This window comes from Cydia pomonella, chromosome 9 (assembly GCF_033807575.1).
Source record: "Cydia pomonella isolate Wapato2018A chromosome 9, ilCydPomo1, whole genome shotgun sequence".
Taxonomy (NCBI): Eukaryota; Metazoa; Arthropoda; class Insecta; order Lepidoptera; family Tortricidae; genus Cydia; species Cydia pomonella.
This window is the reverse complement of record NC_084711.1, coordinates 15,079,175-15,098,954: the sequence shown is the minus strand read 5'-3', so window position 1 is coordinate 15,098,954 and position 19,780 is coordinate 15,079,175. Positions and strand designations below refer to the sequence as shown.

Genomic DNA, 19,780 nt, shown 5'->3' with positions numbered 1-19,780 from the left:
TTGGTCTCGCATAGACACAAGTGTTCGAATTTCTAGTAGACGGCTGGTTGGCGTGTGTGCGTGGCGCATGCGCTCTCGTCGTTTCTACACGCGCCGTCCATTCAATGCGCAACTAATTAAATCTGTCCTGTGTTGTTGCTACGATTTCTGTATATATTCCAGTCCACAGGCGTATGAGGCGTATCTGATATGATTTTAAAGTCAAATTTGGTTTAAAATATCACCGAATCTCCAAGTCCGGAGAGACGTGGAGTGACGGCGGTGGTGGCGTTGTGACGGCGGCTTGGCCGCGGGGAGGAGAGAGGAGGCGAACGAGGTGGCAGCGGACGCGAGTGTGCGGGAGTGCGCGTGTGTTGGTGCGGCCTAGGCTCGTCGCGGCGCGCCCCGTCAGTCGACGGCGGCGAGTCGCGCGCGGCGTCTCGTCCAACTCTTTCGTTTGGCTGTATGCACACCTGCCGTTTCAGGCTTTGACGGCTCTCGAGCGTGGAGGCCGGCTTCGCGACGTGCTTTTAGTGCGCAGCGATTTTACCCGAGCGTGGACTGATGCTCTCGTCAATCCTTACGTATACCTACTGTCAAAACATCTAGTGCCGTGACTCCGGCGGGCCGGTAGGCCGCGTGCTGTGACAGTGAAATCGTGAGTCTAGCCGTATCGTGCGGATGTGCAGTGATGGATGAATAGACAGAGGCGCGTTTGTACCAGACCGCCCGCGCCGAGACGTCTGTATTTCTGGCTGAGTGCAAGAGTGGGCCGTCAAAATTGAGCCCAAACTGTATCTAGGTGGGTATCGTTAGTGGCAGCGTCGGTGAGAGCGGCTGGCAGAGTGGACGTTGAATATTTATAGCTGGCAAGTTGAAAAGTGTCACTTGTCGGCGAGTATTGGGCCCGGACCGCCTGCTGATGCTGACTCAACACAGTTGATTTTCAACAAACAAGCAATCGAAGCATATTCCATTCAATATGCAATGAAAGGAAAAATTCGTAACAATCCGACGTCTATAGCCTACTTACTGATTCTATTGCTTTATAAGTAGGTAAAATGTGTAAATGGGTTCAGGAGCAAAGTAAAATATTCGTCTACTCAACGCCACGTTCTTGTTACAACTAGGTAATCCACACGCACCCGAACGAAACAATTTTACTTTCAAAATTTTCTGGTCCACCTTTCAGTAGCCTACTTACTTACCCAAATGTGTGCCTTCATTACGACGTTGAATGGAAATATAATGAAACGTTCTTGATTTAGAAATTGATGTAAGTACTTAAGGTTAAATAGGCTAGCGTTTCTATTTAGGTACTGAAATAAGTTCGTTCAAAATCTTCCTCAAGATAAGTTAGGTACCTAATTAATTCTAATTGGAATCCTATTAGCTTCTACAACTGGAAAAAATCCAACTCATGTTACCAACCAGTGAGTTTTATTTTTGTAATACCAATTTAAAATTTAAATTAAAATAAAATTACATAAAACAAAAAGGTAACCAGTACAATATTATACCTATATAAAAAAATAAGACAGTACCTACCACCTAAATAACCCCATAATCCACGTATACTTAAAGGATAGGAGGGTCCAAGTTACCATTTGGACGATTGCACTAAGTTCATCAACCGATGCCTATCTAATTCAATGTATTCCAGCTTAGTCTTAGCTTTGCTTAATTGAATTAGTAGGTACCAGCTATCTTCAATACCTAGTATTAAACCAGTAAATACTTAATGTAATAAGCGGATCAAACGACTTCAATAAGTAACATCGACCATTCTTATAGATTTCTAAAATGATAATGACTATTGACAATCAAGTGTCTATACCAATAGGTCTCTTGGCCTTTGTTTAACCATGCTGACAATTGTCGCCTGACACAATTATTTTGTTTAACCATGCTGACAATTGTCGCCTGACACAATGATTTATTATAACTCAAGATAGGTTATAGGCCTTCCAAAATAGAAGCTTTACCTTGTGACAAACTGTACAACTTGCCTTTAGTCGCATCTGGGCAAGCAAAGATGTGCACTTGCTAACGAGCTCCCGCCCACCGAAAGAGAAAGAGACAAGCTCATGTTTAAAAACGAGTATGACAAAGATGAATGGAATGAGAAAATTAATCGAAAACAGCGATTTCTTCGTAGTATAAATAAATATGGAAGCATTTTTTGTGTTGTGCTCCTTCCTTATGTATGAGTATAACCTATTTTTATTAGTTATATAATATCATTGGCCTGATATTGACAATTTACCGTATATTTCCATTTGGTCCAACAAGTAAAGTGTATTTTTTCATTTGATGGTCTTATCGGAAGATCAGCGTTGGAAGTCGCCTTCGCACTTTTTTTGTACGATTTAGGGTTCGGTCCTAAAAGGAAAAACACAACCCTTATAGGATCACTTTGTTGTCCGTCCGTCCGTCTGTCTGTCAAGATCCTTTATCTCGGGAACGCGTGGAGGTATGGAGTTGAAATTAAAACCATATACTCTACAGTCCCTTGAAGCGGCGAAAAAATCAAAGTTCTGTCTATGTTAATGTAAAATCAAGATACGGCCGTTTATGCCGTAAAACACGTATATTTCGACACTCTCAAGGTAATCAAAATCTATAGTTTCCGTTGACCTACAACTATGAAATACTTATGCCAGTTAATACCAGTATCATCTGACACTAAAAGTATAGGGAAAAATCTGAAAACTATACATTTGTAAAAAATAATAATAAAAAAAGTAAATTTGTTCGGAGCCCTCGGTGGGCGAGTTAGACTCGCACTTGTCCGGTTTTTAGTCTATTAAATTTAGTCTCGTATGTGTTTAGGAATAAAAAAAAACTAATTCTTAGTTTCAGTGTCAGGTGACTAACTATTGTTGGTGATTTGGAGAAATCAGTCAAATAAGTGCCTGATGGTCAGCAGTGAAAAGTGTTACCAACCCTATCGCGATATTATAAAAAGGCTAAAATGTCATTTGAAAACATTTCTAAGTTAGCTTGAAGATTTAATTATTTGCGTCACTTTTAAATTCTTTGTTTAAATTACTGACGGCTCCATTGTACGCGGCCCAATTAACGGAGTTGAAAATATTGTCAACGCTTCTATTAAGTTATGTATATTACCTATTCATAACACAAATTTTTATGATGTTACAATTCACGCCCAGTTTTACTGATTATGTCTTATTTATTTATGTACATTTTAGTAGTCATTTCCGATAATTACCAGTTACCCATTTCCTCAACTGCCACTAGCCTAGGTCAAAATCATAATTAATTATTTAATGCTTCTTGTTAGTAAATCAATTCATCCCTATTTATAATGTGTTATGTTATATAACTGACATACAATATATAAACATTTTGGATTTTGCCGAGAATCTTTGTGTCATGGTCAAGAGTTAGAATTTAAATGTGAAGTCATAAGAAGAAAACTATTTTACTTCACGATTTTTTCAAAGTAGCAATGTCTGAGTCTGAGCTTAAACGCCCTATTAGTAAGGAATGGAAGTAATCATTGTTATCGACAATTGCAACTTGCTCAGCCAGTCAGACTAGTGTTTTTGCACTATAGCAGTTGCAACATCTAGCAAGGCATGTTTCGTACGAATTATTACAGGCAGAATTTTATGTTTTGCTTTGAATTAAAATTAAATGGAAATTTAACCATACCGGTTAGAATATCCGCGTAGACCTACAAAGCATGAGCCATGATTTTTACATAGATTTAAGATGCATGTAATATGTATTAATGTGCTTATATACCGCAAAAAATTATTTCTTTTAAATTTTCTTCCATGTTCACACATTAACCGCAAAATATAAACTGATCTGTTGGTAATCATACATAAAGAAAATTAAAATAAGATGATTAGTTAGGAAACTAAATCGAAACATTTCTATAGTACACAGACTTATATAATATACAACATTTTGAGGCAATCCTTTTAGACTACTTGTTAGACCGACAGGAAGATCTAGCAATAAATAATAGTTATATTAAATATTTCACAATCGACGTGAATTCAACATTATGCTTTCGGATATGGACTTAAACAACACAGTTGACTGAGCTTAATAAGACCTAACCTCGTGATACAGATACAAATTAGAACTATCTGGTAACAGACAGTGTAGACGACGCTTAAACTAAAAGAATTTAACCGATCAAAAAGATTTACACTTACAACAAAAAAACGATGCATTTTGCATATTTAATCCACAAAACCTTAGATATTGATTGGAATATTTGGGATCTGTACAAATGCCTGTCTTCTACCCAAAACTTACAATACAATATGTTCATATCAGCTATTCCTCGAGGGATCGGGAATTTGGAATCCACCATCAATCAAACTAAACCCCAGTCCGCTTTAGACGTAGTTCAAAGAGCAAATAAAAAGTGCCAATCTTGAGAAATGGGACAAGGCCGTGCCCCCGATCCCACACGGGACCAACTCTAATGAAGTACTGTCTACGTAATTTGATACAACACTGGCTTTTCATGAAGTCTTTAATTAAAACGTTATTTGTCTGGGTAGGTATATTTGATTCTTATAAAGGTATCTTTTAACCTGTGTACACATTTCGTCTAGTTTACCCTCTGGGTTGGAAGGTCAGATGGCAGTCGCTTTCGTAAAAACTAGTGCCTACGCCAAATCTTGGGATTAGTTGTCAAGCGGACCTCAGGCTCCCATGAGCCGTGGCAAAATGCCGGGACAACGCGAGGAAGAAGAAGAAGAAAGGTATCTTTTAACCTTTTGAACGCCAAGAACACCTAAAAGTCGTCGTTACTGGTCGTGCCCACCGCGCCAAGGGCAACTATAGGTGTTATGGCGGACACTGTCAAAGCAACCTTCACACTTTCGAGTAAGGTTTACATTAGCTCCCTTAACACGGGCGCGTGTTTGTGTTTATGACATAAAGCGTTCAAAGGGCTAAATTGGTATTTTCTTTTTTATAGTTTAATTTAAACCCTATATCGAACGTGTTATTATTAATAACTTGGTCTTGAATTATAATTTACAAACATTCTTGTCCTTGTAAAATTAAAATCACTAATTAAATAAGCGAATGAGTCTGAGTATGAATATGAGTTGAATTTTATTGCTAATGTCGACTCCATAGCTCGCTATTAGTCTTTCCATGCGATAAAAACTCCGATGCCTTTATTAAACAACATTTCAACAAAACTTACATATTATTACACATGATTGTTCACTTGTGAAACAGAATCACATCGATCACAATAAACCTGTTGTAGATTTAACTCAAAAAGAAAGATACATTCGCATAGATGAAAATATAATATTTAACCTTATCTAAGATCGTTATTTACTATCATTATAATCATTAGGCTCATTCATAAGGAAAAGCATAGTATAAATCATATAGTCCCCCATTAATCGTATAAATATAGAACGCTAATCATAATCATTTTCTATGTCCTAATTCTTGCTTGCTTCAAAATAACCAGTCCATAAAATAACGAATTTAAAATACAAAGCGGCACGTACGTTGCAACGGCAGCCATTATCACTTGAGAACTTACGCGTGTCAGTTGGTTGTGTCAACAGCGACGCGATTGCAGGTGCCTGCGAACTGAGGTCATTCACCCACGCCGATATTTGGCTACACTGTACTCCCCAAGTTTCCACACCATAGCTACTTCTATTAAGCCCGACGGATGGATCGTCACGTGCCGGCTTCAAAATACCATTATGTCTGTCCATGTGGGTACGCGCATTCATTAGGGAATTAGGCGGGCTTTTGTCAACTTGGGCCCTTCTGATATTTATCATTAGGGCTATTTCTGTTTTGTCTTTGTTGTGTTGCGTTGTGTTGTCTTCTTATTATCTAGTGAATTATTTATATATATTATCTTTCGCATTGTTCTAATCGCTGATGTTGCTTATATTGCCATTGTTACTTAAATCTACTTTGTTAGGTTCTTTAACTTTTAAATGATTGAAGTCTCCGTTGTTTTCATTGTCAATTCCACGTGGCGTCGGGTCACATTTAACTTGCGTTTCTAGAGGGAGTCCGCGGGACGGACGGATCTGGGGCAGATCGTGGTTTATTTCGGGGACGAATTGGGGCGTCCCGTTAACATCGGGGTTTCCGAGCCGCGACGATGATAACAAATAGCTAGCTCACCTGAGTGGGCGTTGAACCGCGAAAGCTACGGATTTGATGTTATATTATACGAATACACCCACATATTGCACCTTCAATAGACCTTCCTAAAATTTTACAATCACCACTTGTATAGGGTAGTTTATTCAGTTTGAGTACTTGGAGTTAAATAAAAACTAGAGCAAATTTGACCACGAACTTGTCACGACTATTTATTCGTTATAAATTGATTACAGGCAAACTATTCAATTGGACTGGAAAATTAAATCCAGAATACTTCGTAGTTAAATTTGAACGTTGGTTTATAAATATCTATCTAATGCCTGTCAAATGAATCAGAATTGACTTTTAGCTTCGAAAGGAAACATACAAGAACCGTGTAGAAATATTTAGTGCGACTGCGACGCCACATTATAATTGTATTATTGTAAATGTCCGTCCTCTATATTTTGATTGTAAAAGCAATCTTACTTAAAGCTCCATAAAGTCTAAATTTGATATCAACACAGAAGTGATATATGCGTTTGGGAAAGCGAACAGTTGTTTTATACAAAGATATTATTGAGTGTCTGTAAGAAATACGCTTGCAAAGCAGGTTATTAATACAGCCGATATCAAAACATGATACCTTTACGAAGCAAATCCACGGTGAATGTAGGTGATTGTTTATATTATATTGCTTCTTCTACATGGGTGACACGGCTATTTCGCAAATAGAAGATTCATTTACTTCGCCTTTTTACTATTAGAACTCTAGGGAACTGGAGGCCTTGGTCACTTTTTCTTGGTATATGAAATTTATTTCAGTTTATACTTCGCCTTTTTATTTTTAGGGGTTTGCTTTTAGCTACCGGTTAATTTGACTTTCTAATTTGAATTGCAATCAATTTGAATACGTTTACATAATGTATTCATTAATTCATAAAAAATATAACGCTAGACAAACAGACGCTAGCTGCGGAACGCATGTTGGCAGTATTAGGTACTAAATTGAATTACACATTTAAGTAGGTAATACATTCAGCACTTTTACAGTCTTCCACCGAAACTGCATCGTTATATTCTAATTGACCATGAAATTATTGTTCAAAAGAAAACTTACTATTAGATATAGTCTTTAATCTTTAATAGTCTTTAGTAGAAGCTCAAGTAGGTACTTCCTCGTCATTATTTGGAAGCTATTTAATCACTACAACTTACAACTCGGCACATGTTAATGATCTTTAACCTTATGATTTATAATTATTAGTCATTGGAATTTAGTATTTAAGACATAGTAAATAAGGTGATTGTTTCGCGGCGGTCCTCGCACAAGGTCTCAGAGGGCCTACCGCGAACCAGGTTAAACGTGTTGCCTCCCACACTTCTACAAGTGCGACAGAGAGGCAACACGTCGAATGTGGCTCGCGGTAGGCCTTCTGGTATGCGTTCGTGACACCTAGTTATGACATTTGACACGTTACCTCGTCAATATTTATTTTTCTCGAGGCAATAGTCTTACCTCTTAACCAATGACTCAACAATTCGAGAAACATTAAACCCCTTAATCATAAACGTGTACTAAAGTTACGATGCCGCTAATCGTCGTTTGTCCTTTTCCATCATACCAATACGTCGGAAAGGGACAAACGATTATTAGCGGCATCATAACTTTAGTACCTACACGTTTATGAATAAGGGGGTTAAAGTATAAATTAGGTGCATTTGTTGCCATGTTCACTATTTCAACATTGTATACGTTGGCAGGAGAAAAACATTCTTGAATAAACAATTTTATTCGAAAGGCGGTAAGACTATTAGCCTAAAAAGCTAAACACGTAAGTACGTTGACATTAAAAGATGGAAGGTGCACAAAACCGCAAAGATGATGCAACCCATTTTAATTTAAATTCAAAATTAGATGTGGTCAAAAAAACAGAGTGTAAGGGTTTACCAGAAATTATTCGAAGTCAGTGACCCGAAAAAAAACAAGCTCACTACAGCACGCGGCCCAAGGAACACCAGTTAGCGATCAAATCGAATGTGGCATTGAATTACGAGGAGCCAGTAGGTAATACACTTATTCAAAAAGTAAGCTTTAAAACGTTATCTTGTATGGGAACTTTTTAAGTCCTACAATCATTGATTAATCATTTTAGTACCGCTTACGGTACATTCTTTTTCTAAATAATGACATGCTTGATATTTTTTTTTACACACATTGTACTTATACCCATATGTTAATTTTATTATGTCTACACACCGTAATGATAATACAGAACCATCTAATCCAATATAATCGGGTAGGACCATAAAAATTACAGCGTATGATTACAGGAACTAATTTTGAATTACCAAACAATTGCTGGTGCGTTCAAGATTGAATGTGCAAAAAGTAGAACCCACGCTCAGGTAATAATTGCAAACGCAGAATTATTTAAATGGTAATCGAAATATAGAATTATACAGACGTTTTAACTGTTATAAAAAGGATCGAATGGGTTCTTGAATCGATAACCGAAAATGCTGCACAGTTTCGAATCATGCCGGTCCGTCCCATGCATTCCACAACTTGCTCACCCACAACGGAATGGACCGGTCTTGAGCATTGTACGAAACGTGAATATGCGACCACTACAGATACGTCTGTTACAGTGTATACGTTTGAAGCTAGACAGTGTTGCTTTTCTCGGTAGGGTTATAGGAGGCGATACTGGTTAGCGAGGCGCGGTCTCAAGGTGAATCGTCCGGTCAACACACGATCGAATACCTAGCCCAAACACCGCGTGCTATTAACGATTTGGGTAATACTGGTAGCAAGCAACATTGTGCACATGAAACCTTTGTTTCTGAATGCGAGTGTTAAATCTGGAAAGATTTATGGCGGTCGTGATTTATGCTATTTGTGTTGAGTTTACGTCGTTTACTTATTTCATCACTTTAAATAATGAAGACATGCCTTGATTCAGAGGCCTACATTATATTAATTGTTAATTTGTTTCCTTATACTTATCCTTTATCGTGGTAATTATTGATAATAGGAGTTCCCGTTGACTTATTGAGTTAACGTTTAATTTTACCGTTCGTAATAGGTGTCACGTTTAAAATAAAAGTACATGACATGTTTCTGTATTAAAACACGTGGTGAGGTCATTATAGGTATCAAGTAGTCCAAATTTGTTACACATTTGATCATTACTAATCATTACACGTGTCTTACTCTGTATTGGCGCACGTCAGTAAAATATACAGCTTAAAGAAAAACAATTGATTAATGATACTGCCTCTATCATCTTATCGCTAAAGAGCGATCTCTTCCAGACAACTTTTGGGCATCAGAAACAAATCAATCACAAAGAGTAGGTGTTGCAAAAAACGTTACGAAGCCTACTTTCATACATACAATTTAGGTAAATAAACATACACATATAAGAAAATACAAATAGACTATCATACACATACATAATAATTATATAAGACATAAACCAAAATATACCAGCAAAACAGCAACATATCAATTATAGAGTAAATATAACTATTTCAAACACTAAGGGAGAGATAGGTATTATTCTTTAAGTAGTTTTTTTAAATACAGCAAGAGATTTAGGGCGTCTAATGTTCGGAGGTAAAGAGTTCCAGTGTCGAACAGCTTGAAAGGTGATCTGTTTGTAAAATTTTGATGAAGCAGATGGGACGGAAAGAAGTATACTGCGTGATAACGTCACAGAATTAAGATATTTGAGACGCTCCTTAAGATAGCGGGGAGTTGCAGGAAGAAATAATAATAACACAGTATAGTCAGAATAGTTTTTAGCAAATACTTGATATTTTAGTACGACAAGCACTCGATTAAGTACTTACATCGATCTATTTCTTAACAACCAGTTTCCTCGCAATTACTTCACAAACTATGTACTACGGAATAAATCTAACGTCAACTTTTACCGAGACCCTTTTCATCACGCTCCGTTGACGTAATTGTGTACTGGTAATTGTATAGCATATTAAAATTAAATACAGAATTCATCAAATCATTGAAATGCCACGCGACCCTAACCGGTTTCGGGATTTCCAAAGCCTTTATTCAAAAACTCTTTGCACGTGTAGATTGAATACTTTCAATAGACAAAGAAGTCAGTCCTCTAAGTCCTATTTAGTTCGGGTAGGTCTAAAGCGAAGGATCGATGTCAATGGAGCGCTCAATAGGCACGGCCGTTGACCGAATTAAAAATAAACATAAAAGGCTCCAGTCACTAAGGAATAGGAAACTAGAACGCTCCGCGTAATAGTCCGTACTTTGACCCAAATTTGTAACGGATAAAGCGTAGGTTCTTAAGATCTTATATAGTATTCGAAACTAGTACTCTATAATCTATACAAACATACATACTTAGTTAAGAAACGTGACTGATAGTTTTGTAGATCAACGTTGGCACGCAGAATTAGGTTTAACTAATAAACGTTTAAAGCAGCATTCATATTATAAGATATACAAACAATATATTAGATTAACATTCTTAAGTAACTCATATAATGATATGAAAGTGTGTAATTACAAGATTTAGGCATAATATGTTTAACTTCAAGATTGATAACTGTTTAACTTGTACCAATCTTTGTGTAATGTACCTATAACAAATTCTAACTAGAATGTTATTAGAATCAGATTTGATTTGATGACCTTCATATCTTACATTTTATAAGATAACAGCTTTCTATTTTCAATCGCTAACCGGTTTAATATCATTGTCATCATGAATTATTGTATGGAATTATTATCGTTCTACCTACTTAAATTTCAAATATACCACCATCCCATATCATCATAATCGTACAACGTTAGCGCGTTGTAGAAATCGTTATCGTTCACATCAACCGACCAACTTCACCAACTTGAAGCCCGTCAAACAATAGAAGAAACAAAACTATAACAGATTGCGGTGATTGACAATCGGCAGTCGTTCCACTTGTCCGGCGAACCAGCACGGGCAGATGTGAAAACCGGCCAAGGTGATTTTAGGTTATAAATGCCCGCGATCTATTCTCACGTTCTTGCTACAATGTCAATAGATCTCAGGCGACTTCATAACAAAGATATTCATAATGATTTTTTTTCTTTTGTGAAAACGAAGCACGTAACTTAACATGAAATTTGGAAATCTTGTTGAATTATTTTAACATTAGTGGAATAATTAAAGTTATACCTATAATAGATTTTACTTTAATTGGTAGACAAATATTGAGAAAAGATACCGTGTAACTAATTTCATAATATACATTACCGTCCGTCAGACACGTACAGACCGTCATGTCATAATATACATTATAATCTAGACTGAAAAATTACATCCCGGATATTTCTCGACAGACCCAGTACGTCCCGAACGCTCTGCTTTCATTCAAAATTAGGTTATTATTTTGAAGTTATTAAAATTTTAGAACAAATAATAGTCGGAGCCAATAATATTCAAAACATGCCTAAACGACATTATCCATATTGCCCATATCCCAAGCGTAGTCAATGTTCATCCATAGCAACCGAAGGACGCCACCGTAGAACTGTAGTAAACTATTGATCGCTGGCCATTGGAAGGATTAGTCCACGTTACTTAACCCACGATACGACACACGACGAGTTTGCGTGACATGACACCTTTTAAACAGAATTGAAACAACGGAAATATTTTTTTCTAGTCGTAAACAAATGCAAAAAGAACACAATCAAACTAGTGGGAATATGAAACCACGTGATAAATGCATCTGGGTCAAGCAAGAACAGACCGTATGTAGAAGTACGGCGGACGAAGTTTGACCGGTGATAAGCTAAAACGCAAAGTTTCCAAGATACGAGTATTAATTAGTAACTATTCCATACAAAGTTACGGAGTCAAAAATTATGTTCCAAGCATATCCTTCTATACCTTATTGCTTGGCCTACATTGCGGTCATTCGTATTTTGTTGGGCGTACGCCACCTTGGTTTATTACCTACATATCTGTTGATAGTTTTTGTAAAAATACTATCTTAGTTGAAGTAGCTTAATACGATTATTCTTGTGTCGCTACACAAGGCGACCCCAAAAGGCGAAATATTGACACGACACAACTCAAACTTGGCAATTGGTATGTTTTAGATTGTATGTGGAGTGTTAATGTTGATAATGCGTATGTCATGATCGTGACATGTGAAATAATTTTGTAAGAGCACATCGTGCAAGCTCCCTAAGTTAACACGTGCATAATAAAAGGGTTAGTTTATAATCCGTTGCAAAAATCAGCGAGCCATGCTAACCCCTCTTAATCCCGGTCGATAGACGCGTGCATTCGACAGGGCTGGGATCGCATATAAGAAATTCGTAATACCTATCTATTAAAGCGTATTACAGAAAAATCTATTCGGTCTTGCCTTTTCGAAGTATCACACATACAATATGCATAGGTATATTAGGTACCTTTAGACGGATAGGATGAATAGACAACCTCTGAGATAATTAAGTAAATTAAGTACTAACTTTATACATTTTATAATACATATAAAAGTTTTTCAGAACTTCTGTATGATGTCAAATTATAACATGTTATGCGCATAATCCAAGCAATATTAAATTTGATCCAGTTTCGCTTCGACGAAAACATCTTAACTTTCTCAAAATAACTCGGCATCTGCGAATCACAAATTATCGAATAAGACGTTAACTCAGAAAGCTTTGGAATCTCAAAGTTCCAGGTCGGTAAGGTTGGCAAACAAATATCCGAAAACTAGAACAAATGGAAAGCCGACTTTAAGGCTTTTTATCTGTCGGTTAAGTTGCGACAAAATTTGGCTTACATTTTGTTTATAGGTTAAAATGATGAGACTTAAAAAAACAATCTTGAAATAACTTGGGCTTATACTCAGAGGCGCGTAGTCTCTGAAAAGCACTCTTATGCCCTTGACATTAAAGTTAAAGCGACATATACACGGAGTCCCAACCGAAACTAGACCAAACCACAGGGTCGGCCGTACCCTTATAAATTTTTCGTCAAATCTTCAAAACTGCGCCCTCTTCTAACCATGTCAGACAACGTCGGCGAAAATAGGCACGTGTAAGCCGGAAACTGTGTAAGTAGGAAGCTATTGATCACGGGGAAGTAGGGCAGGGGGGGAGGGCTTAGGGTTGCCGACTGGCCGCGACAAAGGCAAGCCCCTTTACCACTTAAGATTGAGATTTCCTTTCTTTGAAAATATTTAGATTTTTTTTAAAGATGCTTGCAAGGGAAAGTGACACGTTCTATCATTTTCCTTTGATTTATGTATTCCACTATTGAAGTACTTTTAAGTTTTGTGTTCTCGTGACGTCGATGTGGTGTTATACTCTCAACAACGTTTAACCACGATACTTAGCTCTTCAATGTTAAAATAGCCTGTTGTTTGTCCCTTTTTTATCTATGTCTCGTATTGTTTTTCTTTTTAAAGGAAATGATGACGTCGTATGAAAATGCTTTTTGTGAAGTATACTTAGGTTAGCTTCGTAAGTAAAAGTAAACAACTAAAAGGCTATATAAGTCGCGCGTTCTTTACACATATTTTCACATTACTGTTACGCTAAGCGACCAAATTACGCGCTTGATAAATAAGTTTTTCGCCTAAGAATCCGGGGAAGCCCGCAACCCTGGGCCGTTTGGGCGGTGCGTGGCGTGCGTTCCCCTCGAGTTCAAGGGCAAGGCCTGCCCCCATTCAGCTAGAAACACGTGCCCGAAGGTAAATATAGTATTACCCGTTACGCCATCGTTGTAATACGCCAGCCAAATTCGCGCGTCACTCAGTTTTCTTAAATCACAGCGTAATGGCGGCTGAGTCACGCTATCAACGCGCGGCGTCTAGCGTGCGCTACCTAAGTGAACTTGTAAACTCGGATAGATTGGACCTCAATTCATTTGCATTCAACTCTTAATCTTCTTTGCTCTAAATAAAGGTCCTTGCGACCTCTCACTATTGTAAAATCGCTCTCGATTTTCGCCTTCCGTATATACACTGGTCAGATTCCGAATTCCGATACAGACTTATTTGCGCCCGTCTAGTGCGAAACTATGCCTTTATCAATCAGTAAAATGAATATGTAGAGTATCTTGTACTCTATCCCTTTTTAATAAGGTTTAAATTTGTAAAGTTACCTTTGACTCTTCTTCTACGGCGCATCCGAATAAAGTCGTCGCTTTGCGGACGTTGTGTTGTGGATTTTCGGCAATGCGAAAAGATATCTGAAAATTTCCTTCCCAGACTTTCCTTGGATCATCATGTTCATATATTATCTGAAAGATTTTGTTGCATTCGCGCAAAACTTTCGGTTTCCCGCTATTATCTGTACTGAAGTATGTAATTGAAAAAAAAAATGATAAACTAATTCTAAAAATGTCATACTTCTAACCACATAATGTCGCTGTTTCCGCGACGTTTGGTTTGAATGTTTACATTGTAATGTATAGATTTAAACATAGACTCCGCGCTATGATGTAACTGGACTATGATAGATTTGAGTGGTCGTTTATTGACGTCCGGTGCATTGAAAGCAGTGGCACCCCAATAGTTGAGCGTCCTCTCAAGTACTCGGGTCACCGTTAATTGAATCAATGCTAGTATACATAGCCATCACTTATAATATAACGCCTATTTATAACTTGGTTTTCGTAGTCTAAAATATGTTTACATATGTACAATCAGCCAACTTTAATTACTGAGTCACTTTTTACTTTAGGACATCAAAATTAATAAAGCTGTGCAGAATCGTTAGTATGATAACATATCAATGTCCACGGTGGACTTAAATTATAGAATTCAAATTAGTAGACTATAACCAGAGTTATTTTCTGACTAATATAAAATATACCTAAACGCAAATGACTGATGTTAATCTCATAATAATATCTATATAATGTTGTGTAAACACGTAATTATTGTAACACAGTATTGGTGATTAAATAATTGTACGCAAACGTTCTGTTTTTTTTTTAATGTTTACTTGAGGTCTTACGAAGAAGTTTGACATCAATCGACCTACATTATGTTAATGAAATGACAGAATTTCTTTTTTCAAATATAAAAGCGAAAAATGCGGGTTCATCAAAGTTAGTGAAACTGAATAGGAAGTTTTAGTAAACTTCCTGATACCGGTCTTGTTCAGCCCGCGTTGTTCAAGGTTCTAATAAAAATAACTTTGCTAACTGCTGAAACTTCCCTGTGCGTTCAGAAGATCTACACTGAATATAAATTCTGATTCCTGTTTTACCCATTGTAAAAATAGTGTACTCGTATTCTAGTTATTTTAAGCTGATGTTTAACCTAATTCATAATAAAATAAATGATGCATCAATTATGTATCGTCGTGATATTGAACACTTTAAAGCAAGTAACAATTGAGGTCATAAACAAATGCACCAAATGTAAACCAAATAAATATCCTCACTCTCCAGGCCGTCTTTTTGATTTTAGAATTATTACTTACCGAAACTGCTGCGATCGTTCAAACCGAGATGTAACAAATTGTGAAATAATATTTACAGAGAGGCAGTGCTGACTGAGGCTATTTATCTTGGACTGACGTTGGCAACTTGGCACGCTGTTATTTTGCGAGTATTGCGATGGCCTATTTAGGAAATATCAAGCAAAATATTTTTGGAGAAATTTTACTGGATTCCGACGAAATTTGGCCGAGGAAAAAACTTCGACGTGTAATCTAAAACACTTTCATATCGCGCTCGATGCTGCATTCCTCGGTAATAACAACATCGCCGAGTACCGTGATTATAATTCTGCGATGATGCACCTCTTTCAGATTGTAGCAACCGGCATTCAAAGCAACCCTTGTACGTGTTCTCCTATAAACATAAACATGGAAAACGCACAAAAGCCTCTGGGCGTCGCTGGTGGATAAAGTCGTAGAATTTCTTTTGCTAGACAAGCTAGACTGGCGGCGACTGGCCGCGTGCGCGAGTGAGACGGAGAAAGCACGCCGATCGTTAGCCCTGATCTTCAGCGCGCCACAAACACACAGCCCGACCGAGAGCGAAATTGCAGCGAGAATGCACCTAGCTGTGTTATTAAGCTGCCACTCCGATCATAAACAGCCTACAACGGACAACCCGCCAGTTTAGTTTCAGACTTAAAGCAAGGGCTATTAGATTGAGTATAGCTTGAGTCCGAATCGTAACCGGTTATTTTCTCTGATCAAGCAATTGTAGACGTTGTCGTTGCGCCATAAGTTCCGTTCGGCGCGGTGCAGGCAGGAACGCGGCGAATTCTGTACACTTTTATATATAGCCCGCATTGCATGCGGCGCGGCGGCGTGTAGTAGGTGTATAGGTCGCTCGCACGCACTGCTGAACTAGTCTGAGGGCTTCCTACTATCGATTTACTGGTGTGCGCTTACTGCGATATCCTCTACATCAACTTCACGTACAAGTTTTTCTTGATTTTCCGCCACGTCGTCCGGTTTCTCTTTCGCAGAAAGCTTATCTGCAGTGAAACTTCTCATTTGAAAGTATGATGCACGTTTCACTCGTTATTGTTTTGCAGATACTTACTTACTTTGAAGATTTAGAGCTGATTATCAAGATTATGTCGTTTTAACTAGTACTATACATATTTTTTCTTCTTTGTCATCTCAAATATCCACATATTATTTTATATAACTTATTTTATCACTTATTTCTTAATTTCAATAATCCTGAACACGGCACCAATTGTAAATCCAGAGATTATACTTTTTGGTATGTGAAATCTGCATTATTCATACTCATACCGTGACTTAAACTATGTATCGGTTATTCGATTGCCACAACCACAAGCTTCCCATACAAAAAGATGGGTATGTAGGTAAGGGCCAAGGGGGTGAAGGGTGTGGTTACGCCTAACTTCATACACTTTGTTACTTATACGTTTACATAATATACTAAGTAAATAACTTGTGTAACGATCAGTTTGCAATTAAGCAGAAGTAGAGCTCAGGTTGTTTAAGTTGAAAGTTTAAAATATAGCGTATTTTTAAATTCAACCAAACAAGAATGAAACACTATTGGTTTTCAAATAACATGGCAAGTCGAGTCCCCGAGGAAATAACGTATAGTTATTCTCACCGTTCAATGTCACCATTTCCTACTCTAATACAATGTTGGCACAACAATGGCGTAATAACATACAAGTGTATTTTTCCCTGGCGCTTATGATGTAAAGGCAGCTAAGTCTTTTGATATAACAACAACAAAGAACATCAAAATAACAGTTTGATTTGATTACTAAATTATATTTCATTTCATGGTTTAGGCGCGTCTCGTTCTTCCTCTTTGATGAACTGAAATATGCGTAAGATCATTGAAAAAACTAGCTATCTTACACCCTTTTGAATTAGCACAGTGAAATGGGTCCCATTGCGTGTTCAAAGAAAATAACATAAAAATATTTACACGGACAACCTGTAATCAGAATAGGGTACTTGTCCGCGGCTCGTTTTCAATAGCATGTTATTTAGCGAAATTATTCTTGGATAGTTGCGCATGGTCAAATAAGGACTTCATGGGAAATTCAATAGAAAGCTTTATCTCTTCAGTCTCTTTATGTATAGATAACTTACTACATGACATGTAAACAATGCAGGATTAAAAATGACTAAGAGTTTACAAAGTCTAAATAAAAGGTCTTATTCGGTTAGATCCAAAATTTGTCATTGTCTCCCCCAGGATCAAAATCTGTGTATTTAGTGGTTACTCGTAGGAAAACGTACCGGAATGAAAAAATTTAATCTATCATATTAGCCTGTATTAAAGCTAAATATCCACACTTTCAGATCTAGTTTAAATTCCGCGGTCTTATGATAATCTGTCGTAAATCGTAAACCCTGCAATCGCCGTTCAATACTGCATTTCTCCGCGCTAAATATAGCGTCGCGCAGGGACGCGTTGTGCGTGGTCAGGACTCCCCCCCACTCCCCTGGGGAGGGGAACAGGGTTGCCAGGGTACCTAGGTCACAAGGTGCGCGAATGTTGAGGCAGTCTTTAACAAGTGCGCGTGCATTCTAGGGGAAGGTTAGTTTAGCATTATCGATTTGTTTGTATGGGGAGATTTTGTTGTGACGGGAATGGATTTAGAGGGAAAGGTCAGGTAACATTAAATGGCATTCTTTAAAATAAGATCTATAAAAAAATTATGAATATAGGTAAAGTGTTTCCTTAATACATTTGATAAGTTAAATAATGTAATAGGCATGGCTGATAATTCTAATGCAAGTTAGGCGGTTAGTTTCGCTCGATTTATATAACAACAGAGTTATCTTCTTTAGTCGTTACACATCTACGTAAATACTACGCAACGCAATCCATCTATAACAAAGAAAGCAGTTGATAAGTATCAAGAAACTGTAATTCTAGACATCAATTTGTGAACACTATTCATAAAACAACTATGGAAAGATATGGAAAACTATAATCAAAACCTTTACAAAGCAGTATTTCTGATATTCTGTCTATTACCCTCCATACACTTGACTGTTGTTCTCTCGATACCCCACAGATTAAATCTTCCTAACCTCTCTTTTTCCTTGTTACCAGTGCAACATCTATTCTTTACCAATTAAAATTTAACTTAAACTATTATCTTTTATATTCATATTGTAATAACATAAATAGGTATTTTAATTTTATATTGTTGTTCAGTGCTTATAGTGAAAACTGAAAAATATTGTTTCATTTTCTGGGATGGATTCTGAATGGGCTGCTGAAAACAGGTGTTTCAAATGACCCAGTTATTCACAATTAAGCTCTTTATTAGTCTCAATTCCAAGTGGTTTATCAAGTTTGAGACGCTTTATCAATTTCACGCCAGTCAACACGTTGTCCTCGTGTGGCTTGCGTCAACCCTAGCTTCTTACATAAAGAGGGAGAGTACCTAAGGGAGCTTGCGTGCGGCTATTATGCACATAATATGCATGCGTAATATGCACACAGACGTATACAGTAGACAAGGCCTGCAGTTCGGTCACTCGGGCATTTCTGCTTGCCGTAGGTCAAGAATAACAAAATGCGAATGCGTATTCCAGACTGAAATATATGTTGGGAATTGTTACTTATTTAGTTTAAGGATATGATGGCACGAAATTATGATAAGTGAATTAGTACATTTACTTACATTTTATTACATGATTTGAATTATTGACCAGTTGTTGAACAGTAGCTAATTATAAACCAAAATCAGTTTATTGATAATTAGCTTATAAATAAGGGCAGTAACATATAAGTAACCTAAATAAAATAAACAGTAGGTATCAGGACAGATACGATTTTGTTTTCGTCTGGCAAATAAACTATACAAACTATTTAGTCGTGTACCTCAATAGATATTAATATATCTATCCTATTCCTTTGTGCATGTCGCTTTACCATAATTGTGGAAAATCTTTGTCGGGCCAGACAGACCATACTCGAGCCAGTATGTCAAAGGTTATCTAAGAGACAGGTTTTATGGCTTAATTATCACACTATCATCCATAACTGGCGTTTAAGAAGGGTCGATAAGCGTTTTTAAAATGCTCTTTGTAATAAACTTTTATTTATTGTATAAATTAATGGTTACATGAATAGGGTCGGTTTTATTAAATGGATATAATTAATAAATTGCAATTGTGGATAGTTCAGTCAGGTGCTTTCATAATACG

The 19,780-nt window shown here is 37.2% G+C and overlaps 1 protein-coding gene across 2 annotated transcripts in view; it reads left to right on the top strand.

Moving 5' to 3' along the window:
- LOC133521460 (ecdysone receptor) overlaps positions 1–19,780 on the top strand; it is a 378,815-nt gene that overhangs the window by 130,158 nt on the left and 228,877 nt on the right. The window contains exon 1 of one of the 2 annotated variants that reach the window (XM_061856430.1): positions 276–781. The exons of the other annotated variant lie outside the window; for it this stretch is intronic. The gene's annotated coding sequence lies outside the window, so the exon portion shown is untranslated. Of the gene's footprint in view, positions 1–275; positions 782–19,780 lie in introns of those variants that run through there. 2 annotated transcript variants of the gene reach the window in all.